We start from the raw sequence: 25,553 nt of genomic DNA, 5'->3' as shown, positions 1-25,553 counted from the left end.
ATAGCCAGTAAAGGCTACGCAGACAGCTGCAGGCTGATATTCATAGCCTAGTGAGGGGACATGAGTATTACCCCCTTCCCAGGCTACAAATATTGGCCCCCGGCCGTCGGCTTTCCCCCCTCTGGCACAGAAAATTGCGCGGGAGCCCACGCCATTTTTTCCGCTTTTTTTAACCCCTTCATGACCCAGCCTATTTTGGCCTTAATGACCTTGCCGTTTTTTGCAATTCTGACCAGTGTCCCTTTATGAGGTAATAACTCAGGAACGCTTCAACGGATCCTAGCGATTCTGAGACTGTTTTTTCGTGACATATTGGGCTTCATGCTAGTGGTAAATTTAGGTCGTTAATTTCTGAGTTTATTTGTGAAAAAAACGGAAATTTGGCAAAAATTTTGAAAATTTTGCAATTTTCACATTTTGAATTTTTATTCTGTTAAACCAGAGAGTTATGTGACACAAAATAGTTAATAAATAACATTTTCCACATGTCTAATTTACATCAGCACAATTTTGGAAACAAATTTTTTTTTTGCTAGGAAGTTATAAGGGTTAAAATTTGACCAGTGATTTCTCATTTTTACAACAAAATTTACAAAACCATTTTTTTTAGGGACCACCTCACATTTGAAGTCAGTTTGAGGGTTCTATATGGCTGAAAATACCCAAAAGTGACACCATTCTAAAAACTGCACCCCTCAAGGTGCTCAAAACCACATTCAAGAAGTTTATTAACCCTTCAGGTGTTTCACAGCAGCAGAAGCAACATGGAAGTAAAAAATGAACATTTAACTTTTTAGTCACAAAAATGATCTTTTAGCAACAATTTTTTTATTTTCCCAAGGGTAACAGGAGAAATTGGGCCCCAATATTTGTTGCCCAGTTTGTTGTGAGTGTGCTGGTACCCCATATGTGGGGGTAAACCACTGTTTGGGCGCACGTCAGGGCTCGGAAGGGAAGTAGTGACATTTGAAATGCAGACTTTGATGGAATGGTCTGCGGGCATCACGTTGCATTTGCAGAGCCCCTGATGTGCCTAAACAGTAGAAACACCCCACAAGTGACCCCATTTTGGAAACTAGACCCCCGAAGGAACTCATCTAGATGTGTGGTGAGCACTTTCAACCCCAAAGTGCTTCACAGAAGTTTATAACGCAGAGCCGTGAAAATAAAAAATAATTGTTCTTTCCTCAAAAATTATGTTTTAGCAAGTAATTTTTTATTTTTGCAAGGGTAACAGAGAAATTGGACCCCAACAGTTGTTGCCCAGTTTGTCCTGAGTACGCTGGTACCCCATATGTGGGGGTAAACCACTGTTTGGGCGCACGTCGGGGCTTGGAAGGGAGGGAGCACCATTTGACTTTTTGAACGCAAGATTGGCTGGAATCAATGGTGGCGCCATGTTGCGTTTGGAGACCCCTGATGTGCCTAAACAGTGGAAACCCCTCAATTCTAACTTCAACACTAACCCCAACACACCCCTAATCCTAATCCCAACTGTAGCCATAACCCTAATCACAACCCTAACCCCAACACACCCCTAACCACAACCCTAACCCCAACACACCCGTAACCCTAATTCCAACCCTAACCCTAATCCTAACCCTAATCCCAACCCTAACCCTAATCCCAACCCTAACCACAACTGTAACCCCAACACACCCCTAACCCTATCCGTAACCCTAACCACAAGCCTAATCTTAACCCTATTTCCAACCCTAGCCCTAATTCCAACCCTAACTCTAATTCCAACCCTAACCCTAAGGCTATGCGCCCACGTTGCGGATTCGTGTGAGATTCTTCCGCACGATTTTTGAAAAATTTGCAGGTAAAAGGCACTGCGTTTTACCTGCGGATTTACAGCAGATTTCCAGTGTTTTTTTGTGCGGATTTCACCTGCGGATTCCTATTGAGGAACAGGTGTAAAACGCTGCGGAATCCGCACAAAGAATTGACATGCTGCGGAAAATACAACGCAGCGTTTCTGCCCGGAATTTTCCGCACCATGGGCACAGCAGATTTGGTTTTCCATAGGTGTACATGGTACTGTAAACCTGATGGAAAACTGCTACGAATTTGCAGCGGCAAATCCGCTGCGGATCCGCGGCCAATCCGCTGCGGATCCGCGGCCAATCCGCTGCGGATCCGCAGCCAAATCCGCACTGTGTGCACATGCCATAACCCTAACCCTACCCCTAACCCTAACCCTACCCGTAACCCTAACCCTACCCCTAACCCTAATCCTACCCCTAGTTCTAACCCTAGTTGAAACCTTAACCCTAGTGGAAAAAGAAAAAAAATATTTTCTTTATTTTATTATTGTCCCTACCTATGGGGGTGATAAAGGGGGGGGTTTATTTATTTATTTTTTTATTTTGATCGCTGTGATAGAACCTACCACAGCGATCAAAATGTACTTGTAATGAATCTGCCGGCCGGCAGATTCGGCGGGCGCCCGCCATTTTGGAAGCTGGCGGCGCCCATGGAGAAGACGGACCGACACCGGGAGCCTCGGTAAGTATAAGGGGGGGGAGATCGGGGCACGGGGGGGCGTCGGAGCACGGGGGGGTGACATAGGAGCACGGGGGAGCGGACAGGAGGACGGGGGAGCGGAGCACAGGACGGAGGGGACTACGGGACAGATCGGTGGCTTGGGGGGGCGATCGGTGGGGTGGGGGGGCGATCGGTGGGGTGGGGGGGATCACTTCAGTATTTCCAGCCATGGCCGATGATATTGCAGCATCGGCTATGGCTGGATTGTAATATTTCACCAGTTTTTTAGGTGAAATATTACAAATCGCTCTGATTGGCTGTTGAAAGTGAAACTGCCAATCAGAGCGATCGTAGCCACGGGGGGGTGAAGCCACCCCCCCTGGGCTGAAGTACCACTCCCCCTGTCCCTGCAGATCGGGTGAAATTGGAGTTAACCCTTTCACCCGATCTGCAGGGACGCGATCATTCCATGACGCCGCATAGGCGTCATGGGTCGGATTGGCACGGGTTTTCATGATTCCTACGTGGCGTCATGGGTCGGGAAGGGGTTAATTAAACTTTCAGTAAGAAACATAGGCCTCGCTATTGTACATCTATGGATATATGTATAGATATATCCATAGATAAATCTATATATCTATACATGGATAACTATGGATATATCTATAGATGGATAACTATGGCTATATCGATCTATATATACATTTATAGATAGATAGATATATCTATCCATATATCTATCTGGCTGCTTTCACACATCAGGTTTTTGCCATCAGGCACCATCCGGTGAGTTTTGAAAAAATGGATCCGTGTTTTTTTTCCGCCGGATACGTTTTTTTCTCATAGAGTTGTATTAGCGCCGGATTACGCCTGATGGCCACACGTTTCATCCGTTTTTTGCCGAATCCGTCAGAACAGCTGTTTCCAGCGGACGGAGAAAATGTACAGAAAAACAAAAAAACGTGCAGCAACAGATCGGGCGAAAACGTATGAAACTGAGATGTGAAATGATGAATCCGGCCTCCGAATATGGTTTTTCATGCATTTTTCCATTGAAATCATGTACATTTTCCGCTCTCTCTAAAAAAAAACGGACCAATTGCATCAGTTTTTCACTATTTGCAACTGATCCATTTTTTCAAATATTCGCCGGATCCTGCCTGATGGATAGATGTAGATAGATATATGGATAGTTAGGCTACTTTCACACATCAGTTTGTTTCCGTCAGGCAGGATCGGGCGAATTTTTTAAAAAACGGATCCGTTGCAAATAGTGAAAAACTGATGCAACTGATCCGTTTGGTTTTTAGAGAGAGAGCGAGAGAGAGAACGTAAAATGTGCAGGAAAAAATGCATGAAAAAACAGATTCGGAGGCCGGATTCATCATTTCACATCTCAGTTTCATACGTTTTTCGCCGGATCCGTCGCTGCACGTTTTTTTCACCGGACAGAAAAAACTTTCCTCTGTACGTTTTCTCCGTCCGCCGGAAACAGTTTCTTTTGACGGATCCAGCAAAAAAACAGATGAAACGTGAGGAGATCAGGCGCAATGCGGCGCTCATACAACTCTATGAGAGAAAAACCGGATCCGGGGGAAAAAAAACATCAGTTTTTTTCAAAACTTGCCAGATTATGCCTGACGGCAAAAACCTGATGTGTGAAAGTAGCCTAACTATCCATATATCTATCTACATCTATCTATCTCATTCCATCTATGTATGTATCTGTCTATCTGTCTGTCTGTCTATGTGTGTAATGGAGTGTGGGTTGAACAAATGTAAAAGAGGAGGATGGACAAGACATGACATCACAAATCTTTTCTTTTTTGTTCAATAATACATCATTATTTAGCTTTCAAATATGCATACAAAACCGCGCAAAAACACATCAAAACCACGCAAAAAAAACGCATCTGCGTTTTCTGCCAAGAGCTGCGGATTTAGTGCAGAAAAATCTGCAGGCAAATCTGCAATGTGTGCACATAGCCTTAGGCTATGCTCAAACGCTGCGGATTTTGCTGCGGATCAGCAGCGTTTCCGCAGCTGCGGGTCCACAGCAGCTTTCCATGCGTTTACAGTACAATGTAACCTATGGGAAATGCAATCCGCAGTGCATGTCAATTCTTTGTGCGGATTCCGCAATGGTTTACACCTGCTCCACAATAGGAATCCGCAGGTGTAAAACCACAGAGGAATCCGCACAAAATCCGCAATAAATCCGCAGGAAAACCGCAGTGCCTTTTACCTGCGGCTTTCACAAATCCGCTGTGGAAAAATCCGCAGACCTGAAGAATACATGTGCACATAATGCAGTTTTTGGTGCAGTTTTGTTGCGGTTTTTGATGCAGTTTTTGATGCAGTTTTGATGCAGTTTTTGGTGCAGTTTTGATGCAGTTTTTGGTGCAGTTTTGATGCTGTTTTTGATGCAGTTTTTGATGCAGTTTTGGTGCAGTTTTGATGCAGTTTTTGGTGCAGTTTTGATGCAGTTTTTGGTGCTGTTTTTGATGCGTTTTTGATGCAGTTTTGGTGCAGTTTTAGGGTACGTTCACACAGGACTTTTTTGCTGCTTTTTTTGCTGCTTTTCTTTATGCTAATTTTCAGCTGCTTTTTACAGTACCAGTAAAGCCTATGAGATTTCAGAAATCTCATGCACACACGTTGGTTTTTTGTTTGATCAGTATTTTCTGCTTTGCTGCTTTTTTTGGACATAGGGCATGTCACTTCTTTCAGTGTTTTTGCTGCGTTTTTGCAGCGTTTTTTCACCCATTGACTTGAATGGGTGATGAAAAAAACGCTGCAAAAACGCTGAAAAAACGCATGTAGCATTATTTGCTGCGTTTTTTGTGCAGAAAATCATGGCCAGCAGGAAGGGATCTCACAGCCAAGAGCTTAGGGGTGTGGTTAGTGAGGTGTGAAGAGCCATTGTGAGCCATTGTGAGGTGTGAAGAGCCATTGTGAGGTGTCCTGATTGTGATCTATTGTGAGGGAGTTCCTGGTAGTAAGATGTGAAGAGCCATTGTGAGGTGTGAAGAGCCATTGTGAGGTGTCCTAGCAGCTGAAAATTGGCATAATAAAAAAAGCAGCAAAAATCTGCAGCAAAAATCTGCAGCAAAAATCTGCAGCAAAAAAGTCCTGTGTGAACGTACCCAAAAAACGCACCAAAATAACGCACCTAAATTAGCATAAAAAAAAGCAGCAAAAAAAAGCAGCAAAAAAGTCCTGTGTGAACGTACCCTTAATGCAGTTTTTGGTGCAGTTTTGATACAGTTCTTGGTGCAGTTTTGATGCAGTTTTGATGCGTTTTTTTATCCTTTTTTTGTGCAGTTTTGATGCGTTTTTGATGCAGTTTTTGGTGCGGTTTTTCGCTGTTTCGATGCATTTTTTATATGTTTTTCGTGCGGTTTTGATGCTGTTTTTGGTGCAGTTTTGATGCAGTTTTTGATGCAGTTTTTGGTGCGGTTTTTGCACGGTTTCGATGCATTTTTTATTTGTTTTTGGTGCGGTTTTGATGCAGTTTTTGGTGCAGTTTTTGATGCATTTTTGATGCAGTTTTTGGTGCAGTTTTGAGGCGTTTTTGATGCAGTTTTTGGTGTGGTTTTTGCGCGGTTTTGATGCAGTTTTGGGTGCGGTTTTTGCACGGTTTTGATGCATTTTTGATGCTGTTTTTGGTGTGGCTTTGATGCAGTTTTTGGTGCGGTTTTTGCGCAGTTTCGATGCATTTTTTATTAGTTTTTGGTGCATTTTTTATGCGTTTTTGTATGCGTTTTTGAAAGCTAAATAAAGATGTATTATTGAACAATAAAAAAAAGATTTGTGATGTCATTATTGTCCAACCTCCTCTTTTACATTTGTCCAACCCACACTCCATTACACACACAGATAGACAGATAGATGATAGATGAGATGGATAAACAGATCTACATATAGATAGATCTATAGATGCATACATCTATCTATTCATATATCTGTCTATAGATATATCTGGATAAATATATCAATTGATAGATGTATGTATAGTGTAGAGTGTGTGCCCACTGTCCGGATTACATCTGGATTAGCTGCAGATTGGATGCTGCATACCTGTAGTCCCATCGGATGATGCCTGCACACACACCCCCAAAGACCCCTGCACAGACCCGCACACACCCTGACAGCCCCGCACACACCCAAACAGTCCCGCACACACACTGACAGGCCCGCACACACCCGAACAGTCCCGCACTCACCCGAACAGTCCCGCACACACATACATGCACACAGTCACCGTCCACACACTTCCCTCCTCCCGAACTGCAGCATTTCTCGGACCCACATCCGCAGCAAAATTGCAGATCTTTTTTACATCTGCGGTTTGCTGCGGATCTGCACGACTCAATGCAAGTCTAAGGGTGCAGAAACGCTGCAGTTGTGCACCAAAGAAGTGACATGATAAGGGAAAAAAAAGCTGCGTTTCGGTGCGGCTTTTTCCGCAGCATGTGCACAAGTCTGCGGTTCCCATAAACTTACATTGGTTGTGCACTACACTGTGGATTTGATGCAATTCCGTGCGGCAAAAAACGCTTTGGATCTGCAATCAAATCCGCAACATGTGCACACAGCCTTAGCATTTAGTGAACCTAGTAAAAAAGCCAAGCAAAAACCAAGTGTGGGATTGCACTTTTTTTGCAATTTCATCGCACTTTGAATTTTTTCACATTTTCTGTTACACGACATGGTAAAACCAATGATGTCGTTCAAAAGTAGAACTTGTCCCGCAAAATTCAAGTCCTCACATGGCCATATTGACAGAAAAATTATGGCTCTGGGAAGAAGGGGAGCGATAAACGAAAACAAAAAAAGCTCCAGGGGTGAAGGGGTTTAGAAACATGGATATGGACATATCTATGGAAATAGATATAGATATATAGATATATCTCTGTATCTATCTATCCATCCCATATCTATCTACCTATCCATCCATCTATCTGTGAGTAATGGAGTGTGGGTTGGACAAATGTAAAAGAGGAGGTTGGACAAGAAATTGCATCATAAATCTTTTTGAAGCTAGAGGAGGGAGAGGAGGGAGGGGTTTGGGTGTGTTTTGGAGTGGGTGTGCTGGGTTCGGGCTTAGAAGCCAGTGTAATGCATCATGGAACTTGTAGTAGTAGAGCACAATAAGTCAGGAGTAAGGAAGTTGTCGATTAACCCCATGAGAGCTGGATCCAGCACTGACGATGTGCTGCTACAGCATGATAAAAGGTAATATTGCTAAAATACACACAGTGGATGTTTTCAGTGGCACATAATAGCAAGATTTATGAAAAAAAAAAGTCATAGTAGTGGACAACTTCTTCAATTGCCTTAGTAACCGTGGATGAATGCCATCTGGGCCAGGGAATTTCTAAGTGTTTAATTTGCTCAGATGCAGTTGTACATCTTGTGTTAAGCTAGTTATATCACTTGGTGAATTTTGATTTTGTGTTGTTGAATGGTCCGTAGAACAGTCAGTTCATTGGTGGACATGGATGAAAAGTGCTTGTTTAATATCTCAGCTTTTTCTTTGTCCTGTTTAAAGAGGGCCGATACCATCTGTTTTTTTCTTTTTGGCATTGATGTATTTATAACTAGTGTTGAGCGATACCGTCCGATACTTGAAAGTATCGGTATCGGAAAGTATCGGCCGATACCGGCAAAGTATCGGATCTAATCCGATACCGATACCCGATACCAATACAAGTCAATGGGACACCAAGTATAGGACGGTATCCTGTATGGTTCCCAGGGTCTGAAGGAGAGGAAACTCTCCTTCAGGCCCTGGGATCCATATCAATGTGTAAAAGAAAGAATAAAAATAAAAAATAGGGATATACTCACCCTCCGGCGCAGCCTGGACTTTACCGCCGTAACCGGGAGCCGTTGTACCTAAGAATGCGCGCTTGAAGGGCCTTAGATGAGGTCACTGCGCTCTGATTGGTCCGTAGCGGTCGCGTGACCGCTACGTGACCAATCACAAAGCCGTGACGTCACCTAAGGTCTTTCAAGCGCTTGAAAGACTTTAGGTGACGTCACGGCTTTGTGATTGGTCGCGTAGCGGTCACGCGACCGCTACGGACCAATCAGAGCGCAGTGACCTCATCTAAGGCCCTTCAAGCGCACATTCTTAGGTACAACGGCTCCCGGTTACGGCGGTAAAGTCCAGGCTGCGCCGGAGAGGTGAGTATATCCCTATTTTTTATTTTAATTATTTCTTTTACACATTGATATTAATCCCGATACCGATTCCCGATACAACAAAAGTATCGGATCTCGGTATCGGAATTCCGATACTGGCAAGTATCGGCCGATACCCGATACTTGCGGTATCGGAATGCTCAACACTATTTATAACATTGAGGGCTCATTTCCACTTGCGAGAAACACGTCGGTGTCTCGCATGTGGAAACCAAGCTGTGGCGCCAGCAATCCAGAGCAGAGCGTGCGGCCGCATAGGAACACAAGGAGCCGCACGCTCCGCTCCAAAGTACTGGCGCCACAGCTTGGTTTCCACATGCGAGACACTGATGTGTTTCTCGCAAGTGGAAATGAGCCCTTAGGGGGATTATTTTTAATGTGTGTTTTGGATCCTTGTCATGTTGAAAACATGCACAACTAGCTAGGGCATTGAGTGATGGTAGCATCTTTTCTTTCAACATAGAGTAGTACATCTGTGAATTCATGATGCCAGCAATAAAAGGTAGCTCCCGATACCAGCAGCACTCATGAAGCTCCACATTGTATACCTCATTTTTGCAACGCCATACAGCTTTGAAGCCATCAGTTCTAAAAAAAACCATTTATCTTGGTCTCATCACTCCAGAATATAGAGTACCAGTAATCTTCATATTTTTCAGCATGGGCCCTGTAGGAGGGCATTCTTGTACATTGACATTAGGAGATGCTTCTTTCTTGGACAACTCCCATACATGTCATTCCACTGCAGTGTACTTCATGTTAAGTCACAGGAAACACTCACCCTGGTTTGGATTTCTTCTTCTTAGGCCGGTTTCACACGTCAGTGATTCCGGTACGTGAGGTGACAGTTTCCTCACGTACCGGAGACACTGACACACGTAGACCCATAAAAATCAATGCATCTGTTCAGATGTTATTGATTTTTTGCGGACCGTGTCTCCGTGTGCCAAACACGGAGACATGTCAGTGTTCGTGGGAGCGCACGTTTTACACGGACCCAATAGAGTCAATGGGTCCACGTAAAACACGGACCTCACACGGACATTCTCCGTCTGGGGTCCGTGTGCGTGCAGGAGACAGCGCTACAGTAAGCGCTGTCCCCCCCACATGGTGCTGAAGCCGGTATTCATATCTTCCCTGCAGCAGCGTTTGCTGTAGAGAAAATATGAAGAATAGTGTTAAAAATAAAGATCCATGTGTCCGCCGCCCCCCCACCCCCTGTGCGCCCCCCGCTGGTCAGAAAATACTTACCCGCTCCCTCGCTCCTTCCTGGTCTGGCCGCGCCTCCTACTGTATGCGGTCACGTGGGGCCGATCATTTACAATCATGAATAGTCGGCTCCGCCCCTATGGGAGGTGGAGCCACATATTCATGACTGTAAATGATCGGGCCCACGTGACCGCATGCAGGAGAAGCCGCGGCCAGACCAGGAAGCAGCGAGGGAGAGGGTAAGTATTTTCTGACCAGCGGGGGGGCGCACAGGGGGTGGGGGGGGGCGGCGGACACATGGATCTTTATTTTAAACACTATTCTTCATATTTTCTCTACAGCAAACGTTGCTGCAGGGAAGATATGAATCGCAGCTTCAGCACCATGCAGAGTGGGTACCACACGCTCCGTGTGGTACCCACTCGCCATACGGGCGGCACACGTGTGCCGCACGTATGGCCTCCGTGAGTTCCCAGGCACACGGACACGGATAACTCCGGTACCGATTTATTCCGGTACCGGAATTATCTGGACGTGTGGGACAGCCCTTAAGCATACTGCAGTGAACTTACATGTCAATTTTATTCCACCCTTATCATGAATATACACTCTTATTTAGGGTTAACTTCCGTGGTCGGTCTGGATGTCTCTGTGAGATGGTTGCAGTTCCAACTTTCTAAAAACATTTTATCACTTTTGCTCCAGTATTCTGACTGATAAGTAAAGCTTTGCTGATCTTCTTGTAGTCTTCACCTTTCTTGTTTTCTTTCTTCGATCTCGTGACATTTCTGTTCCATGTGGTGCCATTGTTGATCGCATGACATTGAAAGGGGTTTTCTTTGTTAAGTAATGCTCTTTTATAACATAGGGCAGCATGGTGCCTCAGTGGTTAGGACTGCAGCCTTGCAGTGCTGGGGTCCTGGGTTCAAATCCCACCAAGGACAACATCTGCAAGAATGTTCTCCCCGTGTTTGCGTTTCCTCCAGGTTCTCCGGTTTCCTCCCACACTTCAAAGACATACTGATAGGGAATTTAGAATGTGAGCCCCGTTGGGGACAGCGATGATGTATGTAGAGCACTGCAGAATATGATAGCGCTATATAAGTAAAGCATAATAATAATAATAATATTCCACTGTCTCCTGTTCAATTATAGTTAACTTATTTGGTTGTGCGAAATATCAAATACTGTTTGCAATCAATGGCACACATTTGTGGGAGTTTTTTCTAGCATGGTATCCCATAGAAGACGTAGATTCGAAAAGGGAACTAAAGGTTTCTTGACAAATCTGTTGGGGTGTACTCATTTATGCTGAGCACTGGCTATGTATAAAAGCCCACGGTGAATAAAAGAACAGCTCAACAACACATAATATAAAGACTGCAAAGATAAACTGGGGATAAAATACCAAAATAATAGGGAGATTAGGGATTTATATTGAGTTACATCATTAATAATCTGCACGGTGACACTAAGTTGTGATATTTCAGATCATGGCACTTTAAATATATGACATGTTGACAATCGGTGACCCCAGAGGGCACAGTATATTCTTAGGAAGAAATAAAAACTGCATGTGAAGAACAATGACTCTCAACAGCCATTAATGTAAGATACCAAGAACGACTTCTAAGAATCCTGTCAGTACTAATGTGCCGATTATTAGCTAGAATTGAGTCACGACCTTGTTAATTAATAAGAAGAATGAGTTATATTCTATGTGACACGCAAGTCCCTGATTACTGATTTTACATCCCTAGATTGCATGACGAAGGTTAATTAGCTGCGCCGACCAAGGGAGCCTCAGAGAAGGATACCTGGTGACTTGATAATTGTAGCTCAGTAAATAACTGGTGGTAATACAGATATAGAAGAGAACAGTTTGTCATTTGGCACAGCTCACATATAGCTGAACCAGATATGCTTTCCAGCCTTAGGACCCCTATATGTTTTCCAGCCTTAGGACCCCCATACTCATTAGGCTAGTGTCACCTAAATATCCAATATTGACAGGTTTGGTCAGAGAACTAATGTGTATAGGGGTGCCGGGTTGACTGAGGGTCGGGGGAGATGTCCGTCACACATGTCCGATTTCAGACTACCGATCGCTTTGTTTGGTGGCTTATCTCAGGGAGAACAATGTGGCAGCTTTCTCATAGATAACACAGGAGCGCTAAGCCAAAGAAGTACTCCTGTGTATGCGAGAGTCAGCTGAGATGGAAGTTGGCCGAGCGTTCAGCTGAAGCATCATTCGGCCAACAGCCATCTAATATACAGGTGCATCTCACAAAATTAGAATATCATCAAAAAGTTAATTTATTTCAGTTCTTCAATACAAAAAGTGAAACTTATATATTATATGGACTCATTACAAACAGAGTGATGTATTTCAAGTGTTTATTTCTGTTAATATTGATGATTATGGTTTACAGCCAATGAAACCCAAAAGTCATTATCTCAGTAAATTAGAATAATTTATAACACCAGCTTGAAAAAATGATTTTAAAATCCAAAATGTTGGTCTACTGAAATGTATATTCAGTTAATGCACTCAATACTTGGTTGGGGCTCCTTTTGCATCAATTACTGCATCAATGCAGTATGGCATGGAGGCGATCAGCCTGTGGTACTGCTGAGGTGTTATGGAAGCCCAGGTTGCTTTGATAGCAGCCTTCAGCTCAGCTGCATTGTTGGGTCTGGTGTCTCTCATTTTCCTCTTGACAATACCTCATAGATTCTCTATGGGGTTAAGGTCAGATGAGTTTGCTGGCCAATCAAGCATAGTGATACTGTTGTTTTTAAACTAGTTAAACTATTAACTCCCTGCAAGGAACTTTACTTTAACTTTTACTGTTAAAAGAATAAATAGTATTGTTATATCGTACTGCTCTGCAATTGCTGAGTACTGCATCTTAGCACCTGCTTACATTTGGCGTAGTTGGCAGGATGCAGTCCACGAACACAGAAGCAGCAGACCAGACGGTTATGGGTGCCCCAAGGGCCAGCTTGCCCCTGGGGGCCATGCTCAGCAATCTCCTGAAGTTTACATTGAGTAATTTACTGCTGTGGGCCTGGACTGACCGGGTTAAAGACATGTTGGGAATGCACCAAATGACCCCCGCTATGCAAGCAGAGATTGCTGTGATGGCCCTAGATGGGGAGGCTAGATGTTCTGTGATGTTTCAGCCCCCTCATGAATGGGACACCTTTACTAAAGTGTTTTGCAAATTTTGGAAGAGATGCATCCCACTGTTGTCGGAGAATTGCAGATGCGATTGTTTAGCCGTGTTCAGAAAGGGCGAACCCGTGACGCAATATATAAATGCTCTACAAGAGATGCACAAGGTGATCACTAAGTGGGATAATGTTGGTGTGGGACCTCCTGATGTGATTTTGAGGGATCAACTTGTAGCGGGCCACAGGGACGCATCGCTTAAACACGCTCTGCAGGAGCGCCTGTGCGCTGACCTGCGCCTGACGTTTCAGGAGAGTGGGGCAGAAGTGCATGTGTGAGAGCAAAAGCAGGGGACAGCAGTCTCGGCAGGAATGGTTCGGAGTAGTGGGGTACCTGCTTCGCCCACAGATGAGCCAGGATGGGCCCAGGAGATTTGGAAGGAAATACAGGAAATGTGGGAAGAGTGGTCTGGCCTCAGGAGAGACCCCGCCGTGGTTTTCAACCCATCCAGAAACAGAAGTGACCCCGAGGCCCACTTGACTGTTGTACTCCGCTGGGAAAAGAAACAAGCCCGAGTTGAGAGACATCCGACTTCTTTCAAGTGTGGAGACATTGGACACTATACCCGAGGCTGTGCAAGATGAGGGTGGCCTCTAATTTGGCAGCCATTAAACTAGTGGGCTCTGTGGCTTGGGGACGCAGCCTGGAGCCTGAAAGGCCAAAGAAGTGAGAAGCCAGTTCAGAAGGTTTAATTTCCGTGAGTCCCCTTGTATGAAATGAATGGTCGAGCTGTCCACTGCTTAGTTGATATCATTTCTCAGGTGACCGCCATGCCAGAAGCATATTTCAGATGTCATTTCCCTGAGGTGACGCAGCCAGAGTGGGGCCCAGTGATCAAGCTGACCGTGGCCAATCAGTTGCCCATCCTGGTCGCAGGGGTGGTCTATATGCAAATTACAGTGTGTGGCAAAGATGTGGGCCGGAAAGGAGTCATGCTAACCACCGGAGAAAAAAGCAATGGTCCTCTAGTGTCTCTGGGAATGAATGTGCCAAAAGAACTTGGGACGCTCCTGATCAGTGAGTCCCCGGATGCCTTTCTGAACTGGTGGAGCCTACGAACCCCCAGAGGAAGGTGTTTAAACAGTTGATACGTTTCACCCAGGCCCAAGAGATGTCGAGTGGAGGAAAAGTACTAGGAAAAGTGCTAGTCCATGCAGCTGCTAAACTTGTCCTTCCTGGGCCAGACTGTGCTCACATTGCCCATACGAGCTTGTTTGCCACTCGAAGCGGTGGAAGTCCAGATAGAACCAACCCTAATGGACCAGGTACCTTAAGGACTTCTCACTGCTCAAACATTAGCCGTTGTCCATGATGGTAACGTAGTGGTGCGATGCATCAACCTGGGGAGGATAATCTGACTCTCCCGCCCAAGAGTGAAGTAGCTCAGGTGCTGGGAATGCCAGAAGAATTGATGCCACCGGCAGCCGTCCAGTTGGCAGTGAAGCAGGGAGACCCATGGACTGTAACCGTCACCCTGACCCTGGAGCACCTGCCTGGAAGCACAAAGGAGGGGCGCTGTATTCTACATCAAATGTAGGCAAAATTGACAGGACTCTCACCGCAGCAGGTGGAAGCTGTACTGGAAAGTTATGAGGATGTCTTCGTCCGTCATGAGGATGAGATCAGGTGCACTACAGCCATAACCCATGAGATACCCACAGTAAGTGCCGCACCAATCCGGGAGAAGATTACCCACGGACTGGGGTGTCTTCCTGAATCCGAGAAGATTGCCATCGGCTGCAGACTCTTCACTGGCTGGTCCAGGCCAAGTTCCAAGAACTCCAATACCATGAAGTGATGCCTCTTTAGCTGACAGCTCTCAAGGCCGGGGATCGAGTGTTGATCCGAGACAAGTGGCCTCGGGGTAAGTTAGAACATCGGTGGGAAAAGACTCTGTATCGGGTGAAACAGCGAGTTGGACCTGATAGGCCACTTTATGAAGTTCAACCCGAAGGAGAAGGTGTGCTGACCCGAATAGTCCACTGTAACATATTGCATCCTTGCCTGTCACGGGATCCCGAAGAAGAGGAGAGAGTGCCGGACGTCACCGAAGTGCTCACCCTCACGGTCCTCGACTCTGATGAGGAAGAACCACTTGGCTCATGCCCGGACTTGTAAAGTCCATCGCCTGCCAGTCCAGGGGAAGTATGTAGGCCTGAAACCCCAGAATCAGCTGATCCATTGCATTCAGATGTGCTCCCATCTTCAACCACTCGACCTGACTCCATTACTCAACCTGACTCGACCACTCAACCTGAACTGCGCTGTACTGAATGGATGAAAGCCGGATTCCCTCCCACTCATTATGATCAAGATGTTTGGCAGCATATTGTTCGAGAAATGGAAGAGTGGAATGACGAGCTAAAGGAGAAGGGGAGTGTGAGGAGGAAGCCGGTACGTGCGCTGAACTGGGTCCTGAACTGTCGAGGCTGCATCCCATGTTGCCCGGGGGAAAGAATAGGGGACAGGACGAGGAGATTACTTTAACTTTTACTGTTAAAATAATAAATAGTATTGTTATACTGTACTGCTTTGCAATCACTGCGTACTGCATCTTAGCACCTGCTTACAGCAGCATGCGTGTAACCAGTAGAAGAATTGCTGATTTCCAGCAGAACCGCGGAGTCAAACATGGCTGCAGCCAAAGACCAATGCTCTTTAACATCTACATCAATGAGCTGGCCACTGCTCTGGAATTCTCAGCCTCAACAGGTCTCACACTCCATGACACCCAGGTGAAATTCTTGCTGTATACAGATGACCTACTGCTGCTGTCACAAACTGAGAAAGGACTCCAAGACAGCCTGAAAATCTTGGAGAAAATCAGTTCTACATGGGCACAACTGATCAACCCACAGAAAACCAATTTCATGGTGCTCCAGAGGAGAAAGCCAAGATCGGACCAGCACCCTTCATTTGTGCTAATCAACTGTACTCTTACAGGAATGGACAAATACACCTACCCAGGCTTGTAAATTCACCTGTCAGGGAGCTTCAAACAAGCCATGGAGACTCTGAAGGACAAGGCCTGCAAAACCTTCTATGCTATGCTCCTTTAAAAAGAACCTGAAGACCTACCTCGTCCAGCAAGCCTACAACCTGCAGTAACCACCGATCGATCAAACCACTGCATGACCAGCTCTATCCTCACCTACTGTATCCTCACCCATCCCTTGTAGACTGTGAGCCCTCGCGGGCATGGTCCTCTCTCCTCCTGTACCAGTTGTGACTTGTATTGTTCAAAATTATTGTACTTGTTTTTATTATGTATACCCCTCCTCACATGTAAAGCGCCATGGAATAAATGGTGCTATAATAATTATTAATAATAATAATAATAATAATGCTATCCGAAGTAAACTCTACTACCATCTGAAGCTGCCAATAAGGGTCTGGCTAAAAATCTTTGATGCGATAATTGCCCCAATTCTCCTGTTTGGCAGCAAAGTTTGGGGTCCTCACACATACCCAGACTGGTCAAGGTGGGTTTCCAGCCCCCCCCAAATATTCCGCTGGAATTCTGTAAGCACCTTCTCAAGGTTCATTGGATCATCATCAACAGTGCCTGTTGGACAGAGCTGGGAAGATTCCCTGTACACTTAGCAGTTCTGAAGAGGGTACAGATATTTCAAGCTCATCTACATAGTAGAAATCCAAGCTCCCATCACCATAAAGCCATGCTACATATAGGTGGTCCACCCAAACCAGGACCCCCCAACAGCTCATCCAAACCCAAACAGACCAAAACAACAATCACAGCAGCCTGACAAAAGTCAGAATCAGGAATTTGGTAGATGAGGGTCAGGAGAGGTATGTCAGTGACTGGAGGAACTATATCATCACCTCACAGAAACTGACCATGTGCCGGAGTCTACAGAGTGACTACAAACCTGTTTCATATCTGGAGAAACTCCCAGACTCCAGAGACTGCCAGATCTTGAGCTGGTATAGACTCAGTGCCCACAATCTGGTCATTGGGTCTGGATGGCACAGACAGAGCTACAAGCCCAGGTAGGACAGATTGTGCCCACATTGTGACCTGGAGGCCCTAAAGAATGAGACCCACTTCTTGCTACACTGGACCAAATACTCAGAAGTGAGGGACACACACACTTCCGGACACTCTCTGATCTCTTCCTGGATTTCAATTCCATGAAGGAGGAAGAGAAACATATATCCTGCTGGGGGAAGAGGAGAGCGCAGTGGAGATTGCAGCTCCGTATGTGAGCACGTGCCATACCCTGCGAGACAGAGAACTATGCCCCATCCATCATCCCCACAGTTCCTATTCCAGTTCCCCACTGTACACCTGCTTTGGCAAAACTAATGTTTATTTGGTCCTGCCAATAAAGCTTCTTTGAATTTAAATTTTATAGCTAAATAGATCGGATACATAGATTAGATAGATCAGATAGATAGATATGAGATAGATAGATAGAGAGATATGAGATAGATATGAGATAGATATGGGATAGATAGATAGATATGACATAGATAGGTAGATAGATAGATAGATAGATAGATAGATAGATAGATAGATAGATAGATAGATAGATAGATAGATAGATAGATAGATAGAGTGGGGAAAAAGCATTAAGTCAGCCAACAATTGTGCAAGTTCTTCCCACTTAAAAAGATGAGAGAGGCCTGTAATTCACATCATAGGTAGACCACAACTATGGGAATCAAAATTGAGAAAATAAATCAAGAAAATCAACTTGTCTGATTTGGCAAGATTTTTTTTGCAAATTATGGTACAAAATAAGTATTTGGTCACCTAAAAACATGCAAGATTTCTGGCTCTGACAGACCTGTAACTACTTCTTCAAGAAGCTCCTCTTGTCCTCCACTCATTACCTGTAGTAATGGTACCTTTTTAAACTTGTTATCAGTATAAAAGACACCTGTCCACAACCTCAAACAGTCACACTCCACACTCAACTATGGTGAAGACCAAAGATATGTCGATGGACACCAGAAACAAAATTGTAGCCCTGTACCAGACTGGGAAGATTGAATCTGCAGTAGGCAAGCAGCTTGGTGTCATGAAATCAACTGTGGGAGCAATAATAAGAAAATGGAAGACATACAAGACCACCGTTAATCTCCCTCGATCTGGGGCTCCACGCAAGATCTCACCCCATGGGGTCAAAATGATCACAAGAACGGTGAGCAAAAATCCCGGTACCACACGCGGGAACCTAATGAATGACCTGCGTAGAGCTGGGACCACCATAACAAAGGCTACCATCAGTAGCACACTACGACACCAGGGACTCATATAATGCAGTGCCAGACGTGTCCCTCTGCTTAAGCCAGTACATGTCCTGGCCCATCTGAAGTTTGCTAGAGAGCATTTGGATTATCCAGAAGAGTATTGGGAGAATGTCATATGGTCTGACAAAGTAGAACTGTTTGGTAGAAACAAAACTCGTCGTGTTTGGAGGAGACAGAATGCAGAGTTGCATCCAAAGAACACCATACCTATTGTGAAGCATGGGGTGGCAACATCATGCTTTGGGTTTGGGGCTGTTTCTCTGCAAAGGGACCAGGATCACTGATCCGTGTACATGAAAGAATGAATGGGGCCATGTATCGTGAGATTTTGAGTGCAAACTTCCTTCTATCAGATAGGGCATTGAAGATGAAACGTGGATGGGTCTTTGAGCATGATAATGATACCAAGCACACCACCACCAGGGCAACGAAGGAGTGGCTTCGTAAGAAGCACATGAAGGTCCTGGAGTGGCCTAGCCAGTCTCCAGATCTCAACCCCATAGAAAACCTTTGGAGGGAGTTGAAAGTCCGTGTTGCCCAGCGACAGGCCCAAAACATCACTGCTCTAGAGGAGATCTACATGGAGAAATGGGCCAACATACCACCAACAGTGTGTGCCAACCTTGTGAAGACTTACAGAAAACATTTGACCTCTGTCACTTCCAACAAAAGATATGTAACAAAATATTGTGATAAACTTTTGTTAATGACCAACTACTTATTTGCACCACAATTTGCAAAAAAAATCTTGCCAAATCAGACAAGGTGATTTTCTGGAATTGTTTTCTCAATTTTGACTCTCATAGTTGTGGTCTACCTATGATTTAAATTACAGGCCACTCTCATCTTTTTCAGTGGAAGAACTTGCACAATTGGTGGCTGGCTAAATCCTTCTTTTTCCTACTGTAGATAGATATGGGATGTATAGATAGCTAGATATGAGATAGATAGATAGATAGATAGATAGATAGATAGATAGATAGATAGATAGATAGATAGATAGATAGGAGAATGACTTCATGCTGTATCTGCTTTATGCGCATAACCTATTGCTGTAATTTTCCCAACTCCCTCCTCCACTGGCCAGTATAATAACAAATCAGACAGTGCCATTTATATGCTTGAGTAAAAGCTCACAGACGCACAAAGAGGACATAAAAATCCTCCAGAAAATTGAAAAAAAACACACAGAGAAAAAAGCAGAGATGGTTACCTGCTGAAGCCTCCAAACAAATGCACCAGCAGGGCGCATCGGACCCGATTAATGATGGCAACAACACAGGTGCAAAAAATACCGATTAAACAACCACTTTCAATCCAGTATTGGTTGTTTGGCATTAGTGCACAAAAAGATAAGCGATAATAGTCTGTATGTGGCATTGTTCACACAAGCAATGCAGAGCATCTGGTCTACAGCCTATTACTAACGCACATACAGGCGTCATTGCCATCATTAATCGGGTCCGATGCGCCCTGCTGGTGCATTTGTTTGGAGGCTTCAGCAGGTAACCATCTCTGCTTTTTTCTCTGTGATTTTTTTTTTTTGCCATTTATATCCTTCTAATAAAGCAATACATGTTTCCAGTTCGTGTGACAATACAAGCTGAAGGTCACAGCTAGTGTTGAGCGATACCGTCCGATACTTGAAAGTATCGGTATCGGAAAGTATCGGCCGATACCGGCAAAGTATCGGATCTAATCCGATACCGATACCCGATACCAATACAAGTCAATGGGACTCATGTATCGGACGGTATTCCTGATGGTTCCCAGGGTCTGAAGGAGAGGAAACTCTCCTTCAGGCCCTGGGAACCATATTAATGTGTAAAATAAAGAATTAAAATAAAAAATATTGCTATACTCACCTCTCCGACGCAGCCTGGAGCTTACCGAGGGAACCGGCAGCGTTGTTTGCTTAAAATTCGCGCTTTAACTTCCTTACTTGAAGTCCCGGCTTGTGATTGGTTGCGTCGCCCATGTGACCGCGACGCAACCAATCACAACGCCGGAACGTAATTTTAAAATCCTGAAGGACCTAAAATTACGTCACGGCTTGCTGTGATTGGTCGCGTCACGGTCACATGGGCGGCGCGCGACCAATCACAAGCCGGGACTTCAAGTAAGGAAGTTAAAGCGCGAATTTTAAGCAAACAACGCTGCCGGTTCCCTCGGTAAGGTGCAGGCTGCGTCGGAGAGGTGAGTATAGCAATATTTTTTATTTTAATTCTTTATTTTACACATTAATGTGTTGTGAATTTGGATTCTGGGCTCCCCCGGTGGCTACTGGTGGAATTGAACTGGTGTTTTCATCTTCTCTGTTCACCTGTTCCCATCAAGATGTGGGAGTCGCTATATAACCTTGCTGCTCTGTTAGTTGCTTGCCGGTCATCAATGTTATCAGAAGCCTCTCTGTGCTTGTTCCTGCTCCTAGACAACTACTAGATAAGTTGGACTCTTGTCCATGTTTGTTTTTGCATTTTTGTTCCAGTTCACAGCTGTAGTTTCGTTACTGTGTCTGGAAAGCTCTTGTAAACAGGAATTGCCACTCTGGTGTTATGAGTTAATGCCAGAGTTTTAAAGTAATTTCTGGATGGTGTTTTGATAGGGTTTTCAGCTGACCATGAAAGTGTCCTTTCTGTCTTCTGCTATGTAGTAAGTGGACCTCAAATTTGCTAAACCTATTTTCATACTACGTTTGTTATTTCATCTTAATTCACCGCCAATACATGTGGGGGCCTCTGTCTCCTTTCGGGGTATTTCTCTAGAGGTGAGCTAGGACTAATATTTTCCTCTGCTAGCATTATTTAGTCCTCCGGCTGGTGCTGGGCATCTAGAATCAACGTAGGCATGCTACCCGGCCACTGCTAGTTGTGCGTTAGGTTTAGTTCATGGTCAGCTCAGTTCCCATCTTCCAAGAGCTAGTTCCTATATATGCTGATGCTATGTTCTCTTGCCATTGAGAACATGACAGTTTGACCGGCCCACTAAAGGGTTAAAATCCTTGGCTGAGAAAGGAGAGAAATAAGAAGTCTGCTGAGAATTTTTTTTTTTTTTTTTCTCCTTCTAATCTTTGAATGGCTCTGTGTCCACCTGTTTGTAATGGATCTTCAGAGTGTAACTGCAGGTTTGAATAATCTCGCCACGAAGGTACAAAATTTGCAAGACTTTGTTTGTCATGCACCTGTATCTGAGCCGAGAATTCCTTTGCCGGAATTTTTCTCGGGGAATAGATCTGGGTTTCAGAATTTTCGAAATAATTGCAAATTATTTTTGTCCCTGAAATTTCGCTCTGCAGGAGACCCTGCACAGCAGGTCAGGATTGTGATTTCCTTGCTCCGGGGCGACCCTCAAGACTGGGCTTTTTCATTGACACCAGGGGATCCTGCGTTGCTCAATGTGGATGCGTTTTTTCTGGCCTTGGGGTTGCTTTATGACGAACCTCATTTGGAGCTTCAGGCAGAAAAAACTTTGATGTCCCTATCTCAGGGGCAAGATGAAGCAGAAATTTACTGTCAAAGATTCCGTAAATGGTCTGTGCTTACTCAGTGGAATGAGTGCGCCCTGGCGGCGACTTTCAGAGAGGGTCTCTCTGATGCCATTAAGGATGTTATGGTGGGGTTCCCTGTGCCTGCGGGTCTGAATGAGTCCATGACAATGGCTATTCAGATCGATAGGCGTTTGCGGGAGCGCAAACCAGTGCACCATCTGGCGGTGTCCACTGAGAAGTCGCCAGAGAGTATGCAGTGTGATAGAATTCTGTCCCGAAGCGAGCGGCAGAATTTTAGACGGAAAAATGGGTTGTGTTTCTATTGTGGTGATTCTACTCATGTTATATCAGCATGCTCTAAGCGCACTAAAAAGCTTGATAAATCTGTTTCCATTTGCACCTTACCGTCTAAGTTTATTCTATCTGTGACCCTGATTTGCTCTTTGTCATCTATTACCACGGACGCCTATGTCGACTCTGGCGCCGCTTTGAGTCTTATGGATTGGTCCTTTGCCAAACGCTGTGGGTATGATTTAGAGCCTTTGGAGACTCTTATTCCTCTGAAGGGGATTGACTCCACCCCATTGGCTAATAATAAACCACAATACTGGACACAAGTAACTATGCGTATTAATCCGGATCACCAGGAGATTATTCGCTTTCTGGTGCTGTATAATCTACATGATGATTTGGTGCTAGGATTGCCTTGGCTGCAATCTCACAACCCAGTCCTCGACTGGAGAGCTATGTCTGTGTTGAGCTGGGGATGTAAGGGGGCTCATGGGGATGTACCTGTGGTTTCCATTTCATCATCTATTCCCTCTGAAATTCCTGAGTTCCTGTCTGACTATCGTGACGTCTTTGAAGAATCCAAGCTTGGTTCATTACCTCCGCACCGAAAGTGCGATTGTGCCATAGATTTAATCCCGGGTAGTAAATACCCAAAGGGTCGTTTATTTAATCTGTCTGTGCCTGAACATGCTGCTATGCGAGAATATATAAAGGAGTCCTTGGAAAAGGGACATATTCGTCCATCGTCATCTCCCTTAGGAGCCGGTTTTTTCTTTGTGTCAAAAAAAGACGGCTCTTTGAGACCGCCAGGCGCCTGAATCCTAGACAGGCGCGCTGGTCATTATTTTTCTCTCGGTTTAATTTTGTGGTGTCATACCTACCGGGTTCTAAGAATGTTAAGGCGGATGCCCTTTCTAGGAGTTTTGAGCCTGACTCGCCTGGTAACTCTGAGCCCACAGGTATCCTTAAGGATGGAGTGGTATTGTCAGCCGTTTCTCCAGACCTGCGGCGGGCCTTGCAGGAGTTTCAGGCGGATAGACCGGATCGTTGCCCACCTGATAAACTGTTTGTTCCTGATGATTGGACCAGTAGAGTCATCTCTGAGGTTCATTCTTCTGCGTTGGCAGGTCATCCTGGCATTTTTGGTACCAGGGATTTGGTGGCAAGGTCCTTCTGGTGGCCTTCCCTGTCACGAGATGTGCGAGGCTTTGTGCAGTCTTGTGACGTTTGTGCTCGGGCCAAGCCTTGTTGCTCTCGGGCTAGTGGATTATTGTTGCCCTTGCCTATTCCTAAGAGGCCTTGGACGCACATCTCGATGGATTTTATTTCAGATCTGCCTGTTTCTCAGAAGATGTCTGTCATCTGGGTGGTGTGTGACCGTTTCTCTAAGATGGTCCATTTGGTTCCTCTGCCCAAGTTGCCTTCTTCTTCCGAGTTGGTTCCTCTGTTTTTTCAAAATGTTGTTCGTTTGCATGGTATTCCTGAGAATATCATTTCTGACAGAGGGACCCAATTCGTGTCTAGATTTTGGCGGGCATTCTGTGCTAGGATGGGCATAGATTTATCTTTTTCGTCCGCTTTCCATCCTCAGACGAATGGCCAGACCGAGCGGACTAATCAGACCCTGGAGACATATCTGAGGTGTTTTGTGTCTGCTGACCAGGATGATTGGGTTGCTTTTTTGCCATTGGCAGAGTTCGCTCTCAATAATCGGGCCAGCTCTGCCACTTTGGTGTCCCCGTTTTTCTGTAATTCGGGGTTTCATCCTCGATTTTCCTCTGGTCAGGTGGAATCTTCGGATTGTCCTGGAGTGGATGCTGTGGTGGAGAGATTGCATCAGATCTGGGGGCAGGTGGTGGACAATTTGAGGTTGTCCCAGGAGAAGACTCAGCTTTTTGCCAACCGCCACCGTCGTGTTGGTCCTCGGCTTTGTGTTGGGGATTTGGTGTGGTTGTCTTCTCGTTTTGTCCCTATGAGGGTCTCTTCTCCTAAGTTTAAGCCTCGGTTCATCGGCCCGTATAAGATATTGGAGATTCTTAACCCTGTTTCCTTCCGTTTGGACCTCCCTGCATCCTTTTCTATTCATAACGTTTTTCATCGGTCATTATTGCGCAGGTATGAGGTACCGGTTGTGCCTTCCGTTGAGCCTCCTGCTCCGGTGTTGGTTGAGGGTGAGTTGGAGTACGTTGTGGAGAAAATCTTAGACTCTCGTGTTTCCAGACGGAGACTCCAGTATCTGGTCAAGTGGAAGGGATACGGCCAGGAGGATAATTCTTGGGTGAATGCATCTGATGTTCATGCCTCTGATCTGGTTCGTGCCTTTCATAGGGCCCATCCTGATCGCCCTGGTGGTTCTGGTGAGGGTTCGGTGCCCCCTCCTTGAGGGGGGGGTACTGTTGTGAATTTGGATTCTGGGCTCCCCCGGTGGCTACTGGTGGAATTGAACTGGTGTTTTCATCTTCTCTGTTCACCTGTTCCCATCAAGATGTGGGAGTCGCTATATAACCTTGCTGCTCTGTTAGTTGCTTGCCGGTCATCAATGTTATCAGAAGCCTCTCTGTGCTTGTTCCTGCTCCTAGACAACTACTAGATAAGTTGGACTCTTGTCCATGTTTGTTTTTGCATTTTTGTTCCAGTTCACAGCTGTAGTTTCGTTACTGTGTCTGGAAAGCTCTTGTAAACAGGAATTGCCACTCTGGTGTTATGAGTTAATGCCAGAGTTTTAAAGTAATTTCTGGATGGTGTTTTGATAGGGTTTTCAGCTGACCATGAAAGTGTCCTTTCTGTCTTCTGCTATGTAGTAAGTGGACCTCAAATTTGCTAAACCTATTTTCATACTACGTTTGTTATTTCATCTTAATTCACCGCCAATACATGTGGGGGCCTCTGTCTCCTTTCGGGGTATTTCTCTAGAGGTGAGCTAGGACTAATATTTTCCTCTGCTAGCATTATTTAGTCCTCCGGCTGGTGCTGGGCATCTAGAATCAACGTAGGCATGCTACCCGGCCACTGCTAGTTGTGCGTTAGGTTTAGTTCATGGTCAGCTCAGTTCCCATCTTCCAAGAGCTAGTTCCTATATATGCTGATGCTATGTTCTCTTGCCATTGAGAACATGACATTAATGTTGTTTCGATACCGATACCCGATACCACAAAAGTATCGGATCTCGGTATCGGAATTCCGATACAGCAAATATCGGCCGATACCCGATACTTGCGGTATCGGAATGCTCAACACTAGTCACAGCATTATTGAATTTTTATTTTCATAAATAGCTGCCAGAAACTCTTGTTCCGAAATTTACCCACTGTTGATATCAATCAAATATATTTGAGAGCTGGGCATTTTGATCTT

The sequence above is a fragment of the Ranitomeya variabilis genome, chromosome 4 (assembly GCF_051348905.1).
Source record: "Ranitomeya variabilis isolate aRanVar5 chromosome 4, aRanVar5.hap1, whole genome shotgun sequence".
Taxonomy (NCBI): Eukaryota; Metazoa; Chordata; class Amphibia; order Anura; family Dendrobatidae; genus Ranitomeya; species Ranitomeya variabilis.
Note: the sequence above shows the minus strand (reverse complement) of the source record.